General features: G+C 37.4%; 1 long non-coding RNA gene across 1 annotated transcript in view; it reads left to right on the forward strand.

The window, feature by feature from the left end:
• The window catches only part of LOC112669411 (uncharacterized), an 85580-nt gene extending 74432 nt beyond the window's left edge, over window positions 1-11148 (forward strand). The window contains exons 3-4 of the long non-coding RNA XR_003142231.3: window positions 8301-8416; window positions 10904-11148. This is a non-coding gene — a long non-coding RNA (uncharacterized LOC112669411). The remainder of the gene's footprint in view (window positions 1-8300; window positions 8417-10903) is intronic.
• The last annotated feature ends 7660 nt before the right edge of the window (window positions 11149-18808 follow it).

An 18808-nucleotide genomic window follows, 5' to 3' on the forward strand; every position in this document is an offset into this window, starting at 1 on the left:
GAAGGGATGCCTTTTTCGAATCTCACACATAGATCGAGTGGGCCAGGGGCATTGCTGTCTGTCCTTTTAACCTTAGGAGCCCAAGCATCAGAGACATATCTGAATCCTAGTCCTTCCCACACATATACTTTTTAGGGGTCTATAAATCCTGTTTTGAAGGTTTGTCACAGCAGCATGCCTAGAAAAGTCTGCTTCCGTTATAATATCTTAAAAACAGATGTCTTCTGATTGGCATAAATCCATTCAGGCCGTTCTGGACTTCACAGCACAAATGTGTAGCATGCTGAAATGATGGCTGTTTTAGACAGCAGTGAGTATTACTGAAAGCATCCTTACCACCCATCTGTCCACGAGGGAGGAATGTTTAAATGCCTTGCACATCTGGCCTCCTCTCCTGACCCCATTTTGGGGCAGGAATACAATATGAACTGCACCACTGACAATTGGAATACCTTTCAGCATTTCAGCTTCTAACATGAAGGTTGTCTGGTTTCATACTGAGCCCAAGCTCAGCACCCGTCTCTGTCACTCCACAGCACGTGGTCCAATGCTTGCTTTACTTATACATATTTGCCTTCATAATCTATCTGACTTGGGAGGTCAGAGAGGATAACGTCATTCACCAATTCAGGAACCATTTCCTGAGTGCCTATTATATACCTGGCCATCCAAGGTTCTGAGGATCCCATGGCAAATCTGGCAGCCAAGTTCATGCTGAGCTTGCCTTTAAGTTATATGCAAATACATACTCTGGAGTGCTGGTAAGTGCTAGCTGGGAAGATAAGGTAGGGAAAGGCAGACAGGGGTGAGTGCTGGAGTGAGGGATGCTCTTTTATATTGGATATTCAGGGAAGGTCTTCCCGATATTCGGCAGAGAGGGAGATTGAGCATAGTTGAGCCATGTGGAACATGTGGGGACAGAGCATTCTAAACAAAGACAAAGATTATCAAGGTCCTGAGGCAGGAGCCTGGCCAACATTTTTGAGGAAGACTGGGGAAGCCTGGTGTGGCTGTAACAGAATGAGGGCTCGGAGCATAGAAGTGCAAGGCGAGAAGGGAGCGAAGACATGCAGCACGAGAAGAACATCTGGGTGTGAGAGAGTCATTTCAGCATTGCATTTCTAGCTTTAATGCTAAGTCGAAGGTCAATTTCTACAAGGCTCAGTTTTTTCATCTTTGATTTCCCTCTATAAAGAGACCAGACCTGATTTAACTCTAAAAGATTCCTCTGGCAATGGCTGAGCAATGTTTATAACCTCCACTGGATGAAGTGTAGTATTTTCCATGTAGTAGGTTTATTAAATAAATACATTAAATAAAAGAGAAATTCTGATTTTCCAGGATCATTTTTATGCACTCTTATTCTAGATTTACAGCAACAAGTACACTGATATTCAAAATGGTACCAAATAATTACTATTGACATGAAGTAAATAGTAAACACCAAAATGAAAATAATGGAGTCTGATTTATCCAAATTTTAGTCCTTCATTTTTTATTTACAATGCAGTCAGATTTTTCTGGGAGATAATAAGATGTATTTGAGCTGAATAAAAGTATGGCATTGAATTACAGGGACTTGCATTTGGTTATTTTGAAAAGACACCTACAATCTGAGGTACATCATAATTAGTTAAAGAATAATAGGTAGAACTCTGATGCATATGTGAGAAATAATATAATCTTAACTATCAATTACCATTGATTTTGGAAATATTAATTGTTTAAAGTTACACTCAATTTGGAATTTGAATAGAAAATTACTTCTTTCCTGCTTTGTTTGAATCAGGGTGATATATCAACATACCAAATATTTTCTCATTTTAACTTTTTGATATATTTTTATTCCTGTATACTTGGAAAATTTGTTGGAACCAAAAGTAAAATATGTGCACCCCAGGAAGGTTGTTAGAAAGTTGTGATAATGCTTTCTGTGGACTCTAGTCTAAGGGAATTGCCTTTTAGTGGCACATTTTTCTCCACGTGTTACTATATAGTTGACCCTCAACTAACAAGGGGGTTAGGGATGCAGACTCCCCATAGAGTCAAAAATCCACATATAACACTTGATTCTCCAAAAACTTAACTGCTAATAGCCTACTGTTGACCAAATGTTCCCAATAACAACAACAAAAACAACATTGATTAACACATATTTTATATGTTATATGTATTACATACTATGATCTTATATCTTATAATAAAGTAAGCCAGAGAAAATGCTACTAAGAAATGTATAAGAGAAAATACACTTACCATTTATAGTATTATTAAAAAAAAAAACTTGTGTATGTGGGTCCATGTAGTTCAACCATGTGTTGTTCAAGGGTCAACTGTATTCTCAAAATATTGTAATTCAACCCGTATTGATTTGCACATTTTGAATGTTTAACTATTTTTTGCTACAGTAGGAATACAGATAGGAGGTTAATGAAAAGGACAGTGCTAGTGATCCAGCCATCCAGGGTTCCTGAGAGAAAGAAATTTTAAAACAAGAAACGTTCAATTAGATTTCAAGATGGCTTTGTCAAAAAACATGCTGCCAACAAACTGTGGAAGTGCAAACAACAGACTGTTGGAGCCAAGAGGAGAAAGATAAGGTCTGCAAAATTGCTGACTGTGCAAAGAAAAGGCTGAAGGGATTAAAAGGAATAAAATCTTTTTCAAATATATTGAAAAAAAGAGAGCACCAGAAAGTAGGACTGCAAATGAATAAGGAGGGAGGAATCCATGTTAGCTAAAGTGGCTCAAGACTGAACTGATTTTAAAAATCTCAGTCTGACAAGGTGAACATACTTTGGGCCATTGGGACATAATGAAGACCTGGTTTATTAGAAAATAATTTAGGCAGCTGATTGTATTTCTGCATGCTAATGGAAAGAGATGAGTATCCTCAGACATGCTTGCTGTTACCTGTACTAAAATGTCTATAAAGTAATTTGTCATTGAAGCTACTGCTTTTATCCCGAAGTGAAATCTGATTCTGCCTTCAGCTCCTAAACACCTCCACGAAATTAAGAAATCAAGTGGAATGTATAACATCTCAAAGGACTGATAAAAATACCAGGATGCCAAGGCCATAAGTTTTAACCCTACTCTGGCCACTGTCTATTTCACTATAGCTCTATCTATATCTGTTTCCTGATCTATAATAAGGATGATTATACTCACCTACCAACAACATGTGACTTAGGAAAAGTTAAGCATGTGTCATAAACATAATGTGTTTGTATGATATGTAATTAGAAAAGAGAGTAGATTCAAGTCTGTAAGAATTCAGCCACTGAGTTCAGTCAACCCATATAGGCAACGTGGGTAGGTGACTAAGTGCATAGTCTATGGAGACAACTACCTTGGCTTGAGTCCTCCTCTTACTGCTTACTCGCTGTGTGACAGGGCAAATGATTTACCTGGTCTGGACCTCTTTTCCTCGTTTAAAAAAGACTAGACATGTAGTGCTCAATAATGTCAGCTGTGCACAGGGCCTTTATTGTATTTTCCATAGGAAAAGTCAAAGCAGGGCAAGGTTTAATTAGTTTGAATAATTCTAGCCAGTTTTGGGGCACAAGGGCTTTCCTTGGTTGCCAGGGACTTTGCCCTCAGTCGACCTAGGGCTGAAGAATATTGTGAGTTCAAACTGATGGCTGAGGGTAAGAGCACTGGACTAATTAGTTTGCATATGAAAGATATGCCCCTAAGCAAGGAATTTGCTATGTTTAGGAATTGTCTAAACATGAAAGAAGCAGTTACTTCCCAGTCAGTCTTGAAGCCACAAATACTAGATCATAAAAAAATATAGAAAATAAGGGGGACCTGGGTGGCTCAGTCAGTTAAGTGACTTGGTTTGGCTCAAGTCATGATCTCCAGGTTCTGAGATCAAGCCCTGCAGCAGGCTCTGCCCTTAGCACTGAGTCTGCTTGAGAGTCTCTCTCACCCTCTGCCTCTGATCCTACCCCTCCATTACAACCTCCCACCCCACTGCTCATGCTGCCTTTCAAATAAATAAATAAATCTTAAAAAAAAAAGAATACAAAAAATAAAGAAAATATATGTACTATGATTGGCCCTGTGATGAATGGATGACAAATACAGAATCTAAGAAAACACGGAACAATGATAAATAAGCGGAATTATCCAGTGTGTTGTAAGATGATAAATGCTACAGAAAAAAGAAAAAAAATAGAGCTGGTCTTGGAGCTTAGGGAGTGCTGGTGGGTGGCATATGAATAGATTGCAGTGCTAAATAATATGGATGGGTAAGTCTCATTGAAAAGGTGAGATTCAAAAAAAGACCTGAAACAAAACTTGCTCTAAAAGGAGATTTTAATATTTTAGGATTATAGCCGGTTACAGAAACTTAGCAAATCCATTGCATAGCTCATTCATTTATTCGTTCAGTTTATTGTTCAGTTTGATATTAAACAAATTAAGCATTACTAAATAGATATCAGAGATACAATGGTGAGCTAGAAAGACATACACTGTTATCACAAAACTTGTTATCTTGTTGGGGAGACAAATATTGATGCAAAGAACACCAAAACAAATGTTTAATTGCAACTGAAAAATAGCTACACAGTTTAAGAGAGCCTGTAATAAATGGATTTGATCTAGCTAGGGAAGGTAACCTCACTGAGATCTGAAGAATAATTAGATGTTGACTAGGTGAAAAAGAAAAAAAATACTATCCAGGTATAGAAAATAGCATGTGTAAAATCCCCAAGAGGGAAGATGTTTGAGAAGAAGGGAATGGAAAGAGCAGGGTAGACCACGGGGCAGATGAGGCTACAAGGGTGAGTGTGTGTGTTGGTGGTGTGTGCAGAGGGGGCTGAATATCACACAGGTCCTTCAGGCCACATTAAGAGTCATACATTTTCCAGATAACAATGGCCAGTGAAAGAAGGACTTTAAGCTGGGGGTATCTATCATATAACTTGACTTGGCTTTGAGAGAAGATATAGGAGAAGTTGAGAGAAGAGCTAAGAAGTTCGTGATAGGTTCAAAAAGAGGGTGGTGGTGCAGAGAGGGGAGGAGGAATGGTCTTGGTGATGGATCAGATAGAGCAATGAGGATAAATGAAGCATCAAGGGTGACTTCTGGCCTCTGTCTAGTGCTTGTGGCGGTACCTTTCATTGAAATAGGGGACAACTGGTAGAGGATCAGGACTTACGATGAAGATCACAGAATTGGTGTTGGACATAATGTGATTGAAATTCCTCTGAGACATGTTGGAGGAGAATTGAAGTAGGCAGTTGGTTATATGAGTCTGATCTACTGAGGAGGGATACAAGCTAGCAATACCCCTTTGGGAGATATTAATTTATATAAGTAACTGCTGGTAGGGTTGGGTTAGATTTCTAGGAGGGGGAACATAGAGTTAGAAGAAAGAACATGGAAGCCTGAAGCACCTAACACCTCTTCACCTGAGTAGAGGAGAATGAAACTGTAAAAGAAGTAAACAAACCCCACAAAAACCAACCAAACAAAAACAGGCCCCCAGTGTTCTACAGACTACAAACTTCAAGGTCAGCCCAGGAGAAATCATGGATACCTGAAGAACATCAGTCCTCTGATTAAACTGATTTGACCTGCTTAGAGCTCCTTTTTTCAGATTCAAACTTTGAACCTGTCACCCTCACCCAGGAAACCCAGCTGAATCCTAGACTTTCTGCCCATTACTTGAAATATCCTGTTGTTTATAGAGACCTTATTTAAAAGCCCTCTCTCTACTAAAACAGGCAGAGACAAACCCTGGGGCAAACCCTCTTTCTGGCCTTCATCTGCAGGCCATTTCCAGATTAAAGAATGAGGAAAGTCTAACAATGTGCTCTTTGAACATTTTCCAGCCTTTTGACCCATCAAGACCTGGGTTTGTCTCTCTCCTTTCTATTAGGGGGCAATATAGGCTGGACATTAAAACAAAACACATGCTTTATAAGTAGACAAGACCTGGTTTAAATGCCAAGTCTACAATTAATTTGTCTATGTGAAGCCTCGATTTCTTCATTAATTATACGAAAGTGATCCTACCACCTGTTAAGTTTGTTATGAGGATTATAGGAGACAATATGGACTGTAGGGGAGGAAATATTTCTAACCTTTCTAACCTTCTAGGTTCTGTGGCTAGTCCAAGAATTAAATTGACACAGAGAAACAGAAGAAAAAACATAAATTAAGTACATACACATGGGAGTTTCACAAAGATATGAGACTTCAAAAGGCAGTCAGATGATAGAGACTTATATATCATCCTGAGCTAAGGAAAGAGTTGGGAGTTTGGGGCTTTTAGATGAGGGAGGAAGCAATGTGTGGATAGGATAAGAGGAGGAAATGTATGGTAAACAAAGATTGTCTTGTTATGCAGATAAAGTCACTCAGGCGAAAAAAAGATGTTATCTCTGATAGTTGCTCTTCCTGGGACAGGTAGTGTTTCTAAAAGAAGTTTTCTTTGTAAATATAGATCTCCCCCACAATTGGGGACATTTGTACTTTCTTTTAGGAGTTAAGGGGAGATAAGAGCTTTTCCTTAGTCTACTGGGTCTTGGTTTCTCTCAAAAAAATCTGCATGACAACATGGCAAATTTGAGGTTGACATGTTCTAAACATCTTCAGGGTAAAGTGCGTTAGTACAGTACTGGAACATGGTATGTGTTCAGTAAATGAAAACTATGACTTTATTCTTAACATGCACTCTGATTTCTCACCATTTTCATTCAATCTGAGAATTGCCATCATTGTAGAATTTGGAGGATAATGTAAAACGAAAGGTCAATATTCTCTCAAACTGTAAAGTTTTATGGAAGAGAAGAAAGAAGAAATCCCATGAAAGCCTAAATATCAGTTTGCAGCAGATTTATTAATCTCATAGTTTTATCCACAGGCTCACATGCATCTAAACTTACACCTGCACATGTATGCATCCTGTGCACCCTACTGCAGAGAATACAGTAGGAACTTGACTGTAAGATCTCTAAGCCCTAGATCCTTTTGATATCTCTTTTATGAAATCCAAGAAGCTTTCTTAGCTCTTTCTATTTCACTTTTTTAAAAAGATTTTATTTATTTATTTATGAGAGACACAGAGAGAAGCAGAGACATAGGTAGAGGGAGAAGCAGGCTCCATGAAGGAAGCCCAATGTGGGACTCGATCCCAGGACTCCAGGATCACATCCTGAGCCAAAGGCAGATGCTCAATCACTGAGCCACCCAGAGGCCTCTCTATTTCACTTATTTATCATTCTACAGATTATAATTTTCCCATCCGACTTTGAACAGTGTCAGAACTATTTAGTCTTGCTTCAAACTGTTAACAAATAGTTGGCCAGTGCTGGGATGTGACTGAGCTCTGGGAATCTCTTGAGCCTTATTCAAGTAGGTCCCAAGTTTGGCATTCATTCTTTTCTAGTCAGATTTCAATGTCAAGAATCCAAATGCTAAATCATGTTTCTAGGTGGTCTCTGAAAAAACATTCATTAATTCTTTCCCCAAACTTCCACGATTGACTATTAGCTTAAGTACAACTGTTAAATTATGATTCCCTAATCATTACTGATAATTAGTAATGTGCTTATAAAGGTAATTGTTATTCTTAACTTTGCTCTGAGTTATGATCAACGATCACTGCTACCATTGTACTTGAAAAATTAGGAGTCAAATGGCTCCTGAAACACTTTGGTATAGATGTTCCAGTCATTTCTTTTTTAATGTAGTCTTCTTGGTAGAAGCTCTAACTAATCACGTGTGATCTTTTGTAGCAAAAGATACATAGGGTAGTGTTTCGTTGATTTAAAACTTCATTTTAAGCCCCCAAACTTCTCTTCCAGACCTATTAACTGATTATGCAACAGCTATTTTATTTCCTTTCTGCTCACTCTTCATGAAGCAGTCTTTGGGTAGTGACAGTCTTGGACAGGACCCATAAAAGAAATGGAGGGACAAAATAGTCTTTCTCTAAATATTTAGGTCTTGGATTTGGTGCCAGAACTCCTCAGCATATGACCGTATATAAATCACTTAACCACTCTAAGCCTCATCAATAAACAAGAATGAGAACATCTGTTCTTCCAACCCTCTGAGATTTATAGAAGCTCTACTTTGCTAAATGTGAAGTTTGTAAACTGCAAGGGCCTTATGTAACTAAGTTATTATCAGTCAACTTTCCTTTTAATTAATGCATTAGGAATTTAAATCACACACACAACTCATATCACAGTAATCTCTATGTTTTTTTTTTTTAATTAGGTCCTTCCTTTATTATCTGTGTTTCCCTCCCTTTAATTATTTCCTTTCATTGCTTCTAGTCCAGATACAAATGAGCCAATAGAACACGAGGATGTTCCTGCCACATACACATATGGGATTCTCCCCAGAAGAGCTTCCCAACAAAGCTTAACTATAAAGAAATTCGGAGAAAAAGGTGAACCTGCTCTATAATACTCTTTCTCTCTAGTCTAGATTTCTGGTTAGCCCATTGCCTTATGTTGTTTATTTTTTACCCCAATTTCTGGAGGCCTTAAATCTAAAATCTTAGAATTTTCCCTACTATTAATCTTCCAAATATGGTCACTTTTCTGGTATGACATTGCCTGTGAATTAAGAATAAGATGATGCTCAATACTACCAACAATCATTTAATTTCTTTTATTTTTTACATTTGTCTTTCCTCATATGCCCTATTTATTTGTACCCCTTCTTGTAATCATGCCTCATATTTGGACAATGCTTAATACATTCCCTCTGGGAAAGAGTGTCATTGAATGGGAACCTCAAAACAACAATCTAATTAGGTATGTGATCCAAGAATGGCTATTAGCAATTTTGTTTTGTGAATAAAGAATCTTAGTTTTGCCTCCTTTTGCTTTTCCTGTACTGGCAGAATGGAGATTGGAATTCCCTTTGCTAACCTCAAAAATAATATTTTTAGCTAGACATAACTTTGGGCTACAATACTTTACTCTCCTTGTTTCACCCTCCTACTTCATGAAAATTAGGGGGTCTATTTGATAATCTAGAAGATCCTATCAGTGCCTTTACCTTAAAGTTGGGTTCTAAGTCATAAAATATTTACTGTGCCCCTGTGTGTAGTGCTCCTAACTTAAAGATATAATGAGCTATAAGGCACCCTCCCTAGTCTGCCAATATATCATAATCCAGCTGGAGGATTAGCAGGTGCTAATGAGAAGATAGAGAAAGATTCAAGGGCAAACTTGCTAAATCCTATGCGATTGACACACAACAATAAGTGCAATGGGTGAGGAGGGAAAGTCACTATGTCCCCAAACTATTGACAAAAGGATTGACATCCAGACCTTGCAGTTTCAAAGTAAGGAAGAAGTCCCTCACTTTAATACTGGCTACAGGGCAATATGAAGAGAAAAAGAACAAAAGTTGTGTCTATTGATAAAAGCAGGAAAGCTCATATTTAAAAAAAAAGCCAATTGAAAGGAAAAAAATATGAGTGGTAGAGGTAGTGCTCATTCAGTTTAAAGCTAATGTAGTTTATCACGGAAAATCTATAATAAAAGAATTCAAGCTTTTTTTCAATTGTTTCAGGGTTCTGTATTCATTGAACGTGGAATGAAAATAAAAATCAAAGCAAAGCTTTAAAAAGGACAGAGATATGTAGGCTAATGGACAATTTGTCTGAGGCAATGGCTTTTAAGGCTGAAATTTCTCTGTGTGTATTTTTACTCAGAATTTAATGTTTTTAAAGATGGTGCCCTGTGAGTTACCATGACAACCTGTAGATATCATCTTTAGAAGACTACAGATCTCAGCTCAAAGTATTGTGTCCACACACTTTTGGAAAAAGCCCGTTGATGCACTGTAGATGGGCTGAACAAAACATGGAGTGCTCACCGCTATTACAGTGCATTCCCTGTGCATTTCTTTGAAATATTTTATCATGGCTGAAGCTGCTTCTATAGTGTTGAAGGACATCCTCCCTCTCATTTCATCATTACCTTTAAAATCTGAGCATACTTCATTTTCAGCTCTTTGTTGAACTTCTCCCAAGACAGGCAAACATAAAGGCTAAATTAAAGCTCATTTCCTATATTACATGCTTCTTTTAAAAGAGAAAAGATTCAAGTGTTGTTGGTCATAGTGCATTTTTTGAGTTGTTCTTTGTCCTTGAGCTGCGTTTTTTCAAGGTAGTATCATTAATAACAAAGCTGGGCAAAGGACTGACAACTAATTTGCCGTTGTGAAGAAAAGGACTGCAGGTACAGATGAGGTGAAAATTCTCCAGATCATGGTGTTTTGGTCACCTTTGTAGTGAGATATGTGCATGGGGAAGAATGATTATGAAAGCTGTTAAACAATCACCTTCATAGACAATCAAGTTCAGCAAATTCCCCAGAGAGAATAATGATTGTGACGATATGTTGTTAAGTGTTTTTACTGATCAAATATGGGGTGGGAAATTGAGATATTTAGTTGAGTAATTGAAAACAAAGATCTTCAACTAGTTCAAGTAAATGAAATATTAAAAAAAAAAAAAACACCCACTATTTAGGGGCACGTGGGCGGCTCAGTCCATTGAGCATCTGCTTTGGCTCAGGAGCCCACGATGACTGATGGGGCCCTGCTCAATGGGGAGTCTGTTTCTCCCTCTCTCTGACTCTCCCCCTCCCTCTCATGATCTCTCTCTCCAATAAATAAAATCTTTAAACCCCTATTTTATTTTATTTTTTAAGTTTAATTTCAATTAGCCAACATATGGTACATCATCAGTTTCAGATGTACTACTGTTCAATAATTCATCTATTTAAAAAGGATATTGATAATACTCATTGCTTGGTGTGATTATTATGTGTGCTGTCTGAAACTCAGATTGTCAGAGGCACAGAGTGGGCAGGTGACCTAGAGTACAGTGACATTAATTTGATTTTTATTTTCAAAGTTTCATGAGGTACCCCCACTTTGGTGAACAAGTCATTTCATTGCATTTATGAGGACAGATTTGGATTTTGAATCTCACCCCGGCACTGAACCTTGCCAGACCAGAAGCACCAGGTAGCCACATTCATAGTTATTGATGGAATGTGATACATTTAGCTCTCTCAGAGACTCAGTGTTTTTGTAGTTCACAGCCATGGTAATCTTATGCCTTAAGGATGTCAAATTATTTGGTGAATGTGAAATAACTTACCCTGTTTTCAATGATTTTTTTGGTTATGATTATGATTATTATTTTGTAATAAAGATTGAATTATATAAACATTGAGTACCCAATAGGTTTTATTTGTAAGCATAATCTTAAGTATATGTTACATGATTGCTCTGCAGGAAGTTAATGAGTATAGGTGAACAGCCATAATTTGGTGTAATTAATGAATCAAAAGGTCTTGCTAGGTTGTTTAACTAATGTGACTATTGAAGTAATTGAACTAATTTTTATGGGCTTTGGTGTCGTCTTAGTGTAAATAGCTGTTCATAAAAGTTCATGGTAATATGTTTTTTTTTTTCTTATGAGAATTCACTTAACAAGTGATTTTTCCAGAATAAATTGTCTGCATGAGGCACAGGAAGATGGTGCTCACCAAATTCCCTTAGGCAAATGAAGAGAGGCTTAAAAGAAAAGTCTGCATTACATTTCAAGAAATCCTGCTACCAAAAAATGAACAGACCATGATTAAGCTAGAAGAATGTATTTGAAATACTTTTCAAAATTCAACCTAGTGAAAGTTGTGTTACCCAATTGGCAAACACTACCAAAGTCATCAAATAAGAAGAGAGGAAGCTAATGCCCTGGTGTCTTTCTCTTTCCCTCTTCTCTCTTTCTCTCTTTCTAATGTTGCAGTGAAACAACACTGCAACATAACAGAGTAATTTTACATAAAGTGGCCTGATGTAACAGAGAAAAAGACATAGAATAAGGTATTGACAGTAACAGTTCTTAATTCATTACTAAAAATTTTACTTTTAATCCTAACAGGAAAAATGATTTTTACCTTGTCATTCTTTCTAAATATTCATGAGAAATCGCACTTGCAATTAAAAAGTGTATGAGCAATACATTTGCCGTTGGCAAAATGAACATTTCTATCCTGTGAAGATGTTAACAGACTAACAATTGTTACTGGTGAGAAAGGAGAACGGATTTAGAATTAATGGAAAAGAGGAGGAGCACTGGGGTTTGAAAAAAAAATTGGAGTTACATTTCTTTCCTCTTATAAAAGGAATACATGTTTGCATTCGGCATTTGTGGTTTACCTCCCCTTCTTGATAGCAGTTTGGATTTTTATTTGGGAATCTGTATCTTCCCAATTTTCATTCCACTTGGTACTGGTAGGGCTCCCACAAAGACTAGGAGAGAGCATAAGACTGGAGTCCATCAATGCCTAGCATTCTCCTGACATGCAATTGGTTTATTTTGAGCACATGACTTAAGGCAGAACCATCAGAATGGATCATAGGGGTTTTGCTGTGCAGGTGGACTTGAACCGAAAATATTTAACCCCTAGAACTGGGACCCCAAAGGATAGCCTTTCTGGGAAGGAGTCAACCCAGGAAGTATAATTTAGGAGAAGAGAACTAGAATCCCGATAAACTACTTTGAGTTCCTGTATTTAGCCACAACTACTTTGAGTTCCTGTATTTAGCCACCCTTGAGGCAGTGCTTATCCCAGGACCACTGTATTATGAAAACCAATAAATTTTCTTTATTTCTTAAGTTAGTTGGGCTGAGCTGTTGCAGATAAATCCTAATACATATATTGCTCACCACAGGAAAATTGGAAAACACAGAAAGGTGCAAAAAAATTATAATCACCTATGACTCAATTTTGATGTATTTATTTTCTATTCTTTTTCTTGTTGCTACATGAATAGATAACTTTGGTTAAATTGACGTGTTTTTCCATTTGTTTTCTTTTTATTCCTGCGAAGACATACAAATTTTGTTTTTTATTAATCCAAGATTATTTTTACATATATGGATATATATTTTTAACATATGTATGTATATATGTATGTATATGTATATATCTATGTGTATATAGATATGGATAAATATGTGTATATAATATTTCAATATTAGGGTTAAATTATATTAATACTTTTATATCCTTGCTGTCACCCAACATTGTGTCATGAACATTTCCCCATTTCATTAATACAATGTTTAATAGTGGAAAGTATTCCATAGTATATATAAACTATTTAATTTAACTTTCATTATTCTTGGACATTTAGGCTATTTCCATTTTTTGAAATCTGGTTGTTTATGTTATTGGTAAATAAATATCTGTCCACTTTGCTATTCCTTTGGATTGGTTTCCTAGCAAGAGCATTATGGATCTTAAGTGGATGCATTTTTAAAGGACTTCTGATATACACATCAAATTGGTTTTCAGAAAGTTTATACTAATTTATATTCCCAAGAACCCTGCCAAACTAGGGCATCGTTACTTCATTACTTCTTATCATATTCACTGATTTAATAGGCTCTAGTATCGCTATATCAGAAATTTTTAAATTTCACTTCTGGGACATTGAATATTATTTTTTCATATGCTGTTAATCATTTACATTTGTCTAGTAAATTGATATTCCTGTCCCTTCCCAAGATTTTAATTGGCATTTTAGGTTTTTTTCTTATTGATTTCAGCCTTTTGTTTTTCAAAATCAGTGATTGCAATAAGTAGTGTTGCACCATTAGTTATTTTGGTACTTACTGGTGCATCACAAATAAAATCCTGGGACTGTCAACTCCCTTGATTCCAAACTAACAATGCAATAGATTTTTCTTATCTGAAAGTAGAAACTGATTTGGCTTTTGAAACCAAAACCTCAGATCACTCTTTCTGTAAAACTGGGGTCAGACAGTGAGTTTGGCACCAAAAACTAAAATATGCAACTTCAGCATTGCCCATTGTTATTGATTTACCTGCACGAAGACTTGTGTCCTGTTCATTCTATGGCATTGTAGCTCACAGATGTGATTTTTATATAAGGCATTTATTCCATGTAAAATTCTGATGGAGAGTTTGAAACGACTCTTTCTTCCCATAAACTGTCACCAACCACTTGCAACTTTATTTACTAGAAAGAACACATTCTGTTTTCTGAGGGTAGTGTTGATTTTTTTTCCAGAATAGCAACATAACACCTTGTCAGTTCTTACTCAAAAGGTTGTTTCCTCATATTTTGATGTTAGATCATTTCCCAGGGATGAGAGATAGAGAAAAAAACTTCTAAATACAAGTCTACAAAATCTCTACTTTCAAAACCTGCTTTTATTGACTGAGTAAACTTGGCAGTGGATTTTATTACTGTATGGTACAGAAACCTCAATCTAAAGAAGAAGGAAAAGCCAGAGAGAGGGCGGGGGTAGGATGAAAGGAATGAAAAAGCTTACTCAGTTAAAACCTTTATGAAAAGCTAAAAAAGTCTCAGCTCTACTTTTTGTCTTCTGATGAAATTCTAATTGCTGACAAAGGCTTGTTAATTTCATTATGGTAAGTACATCATAGGTGATGTATAATTTTCTAATAAAATATATCTCTTTTATTACTTTCTTGACCCACACCTAATAATTAATAATCTAAAGGTGTTTAAAAAGTGACACGGTCATTTTAGCATAATATTTAGTGCTGTTCCTCATATTTAGATGCATTAATGGGATTATAACTTTGCTCCTCAATGTGAATTACCACAAAACCTGGGCATTTCCCATTACATTTTCTCCACCATTTATCTTTGATATCTTGGTTATATTTATTATAATGTCTGCTAAAAGTTCCATTTTGGAAAATTGTCAGGAAGAAGTACAAAGACTTTTCTTCCTCATGGCCTTAGCATTTATTTTGGCCCTGATCAGCTTAGATTTGATTTGATATCATTCTTTATAATTTAGTCATATAATATGAATATTATTTATAAATATGTTTCAGTTTAAAATTTCCTGAGAAGATAGATAAGCAAGCCAATAATTATGAAATCTTGATCCATTAAGGAAGAGGGAATTGGGATTTATGAAGTCAAAAGAAAGACAAAAATGCTTATTTCCTTGTTTTCTCCTGTCATGGCCTCAGAGCTGTTGGTTTCCTTCTGTCTCCTCCATTTCTCCAGCTGGAAGCATATCAGGGGTTGGTTTCCCCTGCAAAGCCAGAAAAGAAGCAATAATAGATTTGAAGGGATATATGTTGGTAATACAAGTAGATGAGCCTAGAAGCAGGATTCATGACCAGGTAAGAAGAAAGAGAGAGGGAAATGGATGGAGGATCTGTTAGGAAGAAGGAGGATGAAAACCTTCGAGAATTCAGAAGGGGAAGACTGCAGAAGCTCTGGCTCGGTGTTACATAGAATGGGGTAAAGCCCATGCAGAGAGAGGTCCTAGGCCTGCTGCCTTAAGCCTAGCTCCAGCAGGACAGAATCTTGACTCTTCTCTCTCCCCATTCACCACATTGCTAAATCCCATTAATCTTACACTCTTAGTACATCCCAGGTGCATCCTCTTATCACTGTCCTAACTACTGGTGCAGTTCTCACCTCATTATGTCATTCTTGGATGAATCCAGCCTCTTGCCCTCTGAGCCATAGTTCTTTCTACACCAGAGCCCTGTCTGAAATGCAAGTCAGATCATGTCACCCCTGATTTGAATCATTTTGAATGGGCAAAAGACTTGAATAGAAATTTCTCCAAAGAAATGTGCAGTAATCACATCAAAAGATGCTTACTTACCATTGCAATCATTAGGGAACTGCAAATCAAAATCATAACGAGATGGCACTTCACACCCATTAAGATGACTATTATAAAAAAAAAAAAAAAACACCCAGAAAATATGAAGTGTTGGTGAGGATGTGGAGAAATTAGAACCCTTGTGTATTGGTGATGGGAATGTAAAATGCTTCAGCCATTGTGGAAAAACAGTAAGGAGGTTCCGCAAAAAATTAAACATATAATTGACACTTGATCCAGCAATTCCACTTCTGGGTGTATTCCCCAGAGAATTGCAAGCAGGGATTCAAGGATGTTTAGAGTCCCATGTTCATCACATTTATTCACAATAGTCAAAAGGTGGAAACAACCTAAGTGTCCTTTGATGGATGAATGGGTAAACAAAATATTATATACAAATACAATGGAATACTATTCAAACTTAAGAAGGAAGGAAATTCTGGCACATGCCTTTCCATGTGTTGAACCTTGAAGACATTATGCTAAGTGAAATGTGCCAGTCCAGAAAGGACTAATATTGTGTAATTTTACTTCTATGAGGTACCTAGATCATTAAACTCATAAAAACAGAAAGTCAAGTGATGGTTGCCAGGGGATGGAAGTGGGGAGTCAAGATGACTGTTTAATGACCAGAGAGTTTTGGTTCTGGAAGATGAAAAAGATTCTGGAGAGATGCCTGGGTGCCTCTGCCTTTGGCTCAGGGCATGATCCTGGAGTTCGGGATCAGGTCCCACTTTGGGCTCCCTGCATGAAGCCTGCTTCTCCCTCTGCCTGTGTCTCTGACTCTCTCTCTCTATCTCTCTCTCTCTGTCTCATGAATAAATAAATAAAACCTTTAACAAGAAAAAAAAGATTTTGGAGACAAATGGTGGTTATGATTATACAGCAATGTAAATGTATTTAATGTCACTGAACTGAACTCTGCCACTGAAACCTAAAAATGATTAAAATGGTAAATGTTATGTTGTGTGTATTTTTTAAAAAAATTACTTTGTGGCTTCCCATTAATTTTAGGATAAAAACCCAGTTTGTTAGCATGATATATCTGTCTTTCAGGATCTGGTCTCCAGCTCATTTCTCTGGCTTGTCATTTCACGTGGCCCAGACCTCTAATGCTAGGCACTTCTCTGTCCTGGAAGACTCAGCTTAGCCTTTTTCACCTTCTCTGGGAAGTCTTCCCTGACCCACCTCACACATCCCCCAAAACTGGGTCTTACCCTTATCTTGCCTCCTCTTTTCTATCATACCACCCTGTGTGCACTTTCATCTAACATATTGAATTCAAAATTCTAAAATTTGTTCTTATCAGGAGATCCTCTTTAGGCAGCTAGGAACTTGAGGGTGGGGATTGTCTTTTATCTCTGTTGCTCCACTGCTTACTTAGAACATGGCCTTATACCCTGTAGATGCTGAATATATGTTTGCTATCTTAACAAAGGGATACAGCTGATTTGGAAGGAAAAGGAAACTTTATAGTTTGAGCTAAATGTTCCATCTATAAATAAGAATAATAATAGCACTCACTTCTTAGGATTTTTGAAGAATGATGTAACATCGATAATATTTAGAATGACACCTGACCCATAATAAGTACTCCATAAATGTTAGGTATTATTATTCATTTTTACTATTGAATGCCCTATGAAACTTTTAAAGTAAGATTCTCACATTTCCATTAGAATAAGGATGTCAAAGGGAAAGTTTGGGTAGAAATTGGCAAGGAAATGACAGAGATAAACACCAACCCCTCTGGATTCCAGGCTCCTCTGTAGTTTGTCTTCACAATTGGTTAAAAGAAGCATGCCTGCTTGGTCTGAGCAGAAGAGTGGTGGTATGGAGGTCTTTCCTGATATGATTGTGGCTTAAACCACCCCACAGCCTATCAGCCATGATAATACCCAACTTCCATCAGAGGTGGTGCCTCCCTTGAGTAGGATGGGGACCTTCCTTAAGAGGATGACTCTGGAGATAAATTGCCCTTCTCACTTGAGGATTGCTAGTGCATCTGACAGCCCAATTCTCCATCCAGCCTCACTCTCATGGCTCAATACCTCAGGTCCTGCCAAGCAGCTGGAGTTCCCATTTGACTCTCCTCTACTCTATCAGGGTAGTTTCTTGAGTTTGATTCTGAACAAAGAATGTGCTCAGGACTGTGTTTACTGCCAGGTCCCTGTGGAATTTGTCAAGTTTATTTTTCTTATTTCTCCAAAATATGCAGCTATCTAAAATGTGTATCAAAGAGAAGTATGTCAAAAAACACTTAAAAAAATTTACACTATGATTTATGCTGGTAGTCTTTTCTCCTTGCCCAGTTAGAGCTCAGAGAAAGTCTGAGGAGATGTCCAAAAGTATGTTTCATTTGTGGGTCAGAGGTGTTTATTTTAGCCTAAAGGAAATAAAGGAAGATCCTGGAAGAAGATCTTGGGAGGAGAAATAACTTCACCTGAAAGCACAGAGAGGGGCACTGAGAAAGCTCAAATGTGGAAGCAGAAAGATGGCCTGGCCTGGCCTACCTGATTTTATGGTAGAATGGAAGCAAGATCAACAGCCTGGAGACCAATAAGATAAGCATTCTGTAAGGTTCTGTGGTGTCAGTAATTTGTCAATGATTGTTTTTCTAAAAAGAGTAGACTAAAAGTCTGAAAATGGAAAAAGCCTGTGTGCTTGACTTTAGGGCCATAAGGAGGGAGGAAGCTGTGGGAACTTTAGGCTATTGTATTGCTTGTCGTGCTGTGTGTGTGTGTGTGTGTGTACGTACATGTGTGTAGGGGTGTCCAGTTGGTTACAGAGTGAAGAGAAAAGCAGACTGAGTCCTATAGCCATGACTAGGCGAAAGAAAGCAAATCCAGGTGTCCTCAGGGCTTACCTTTGGAAGGACATACTTGAATGGTTCCCAAGTAAACACTAATGGCAGTTGGCTCAAGAGCAGCCCTCAGCTTTGTAAGGGGGCAAGAACTCCTTCGTGGGTGTTCATGAAACTTCTGGAATTCGGTGCCTTTTGTAGCTTGCCCCATGAGCTGTGATTGGAAGGAAATGTGATCTCCCTTCCCCATAATTTTCCATTCACACTCTTTATGGTAGCAAATGCCGTGGTTCATGCCATCATTGCCCTGATAGGAC

Source organism: Canis lupus, chromosome 25 (assembly GCF_003254725.2).
Source record: "Canis lupus dingo isolate Sandy chromosome 25, ASM325472v2, whole genome shotgun sequence".
Taxonomy (NCBI): domain Eukaryota; kingdom Metazoa; phylum Chordata; class Mammalia; order Carnivora; family Canidae; genus Canis; species Canis lupus.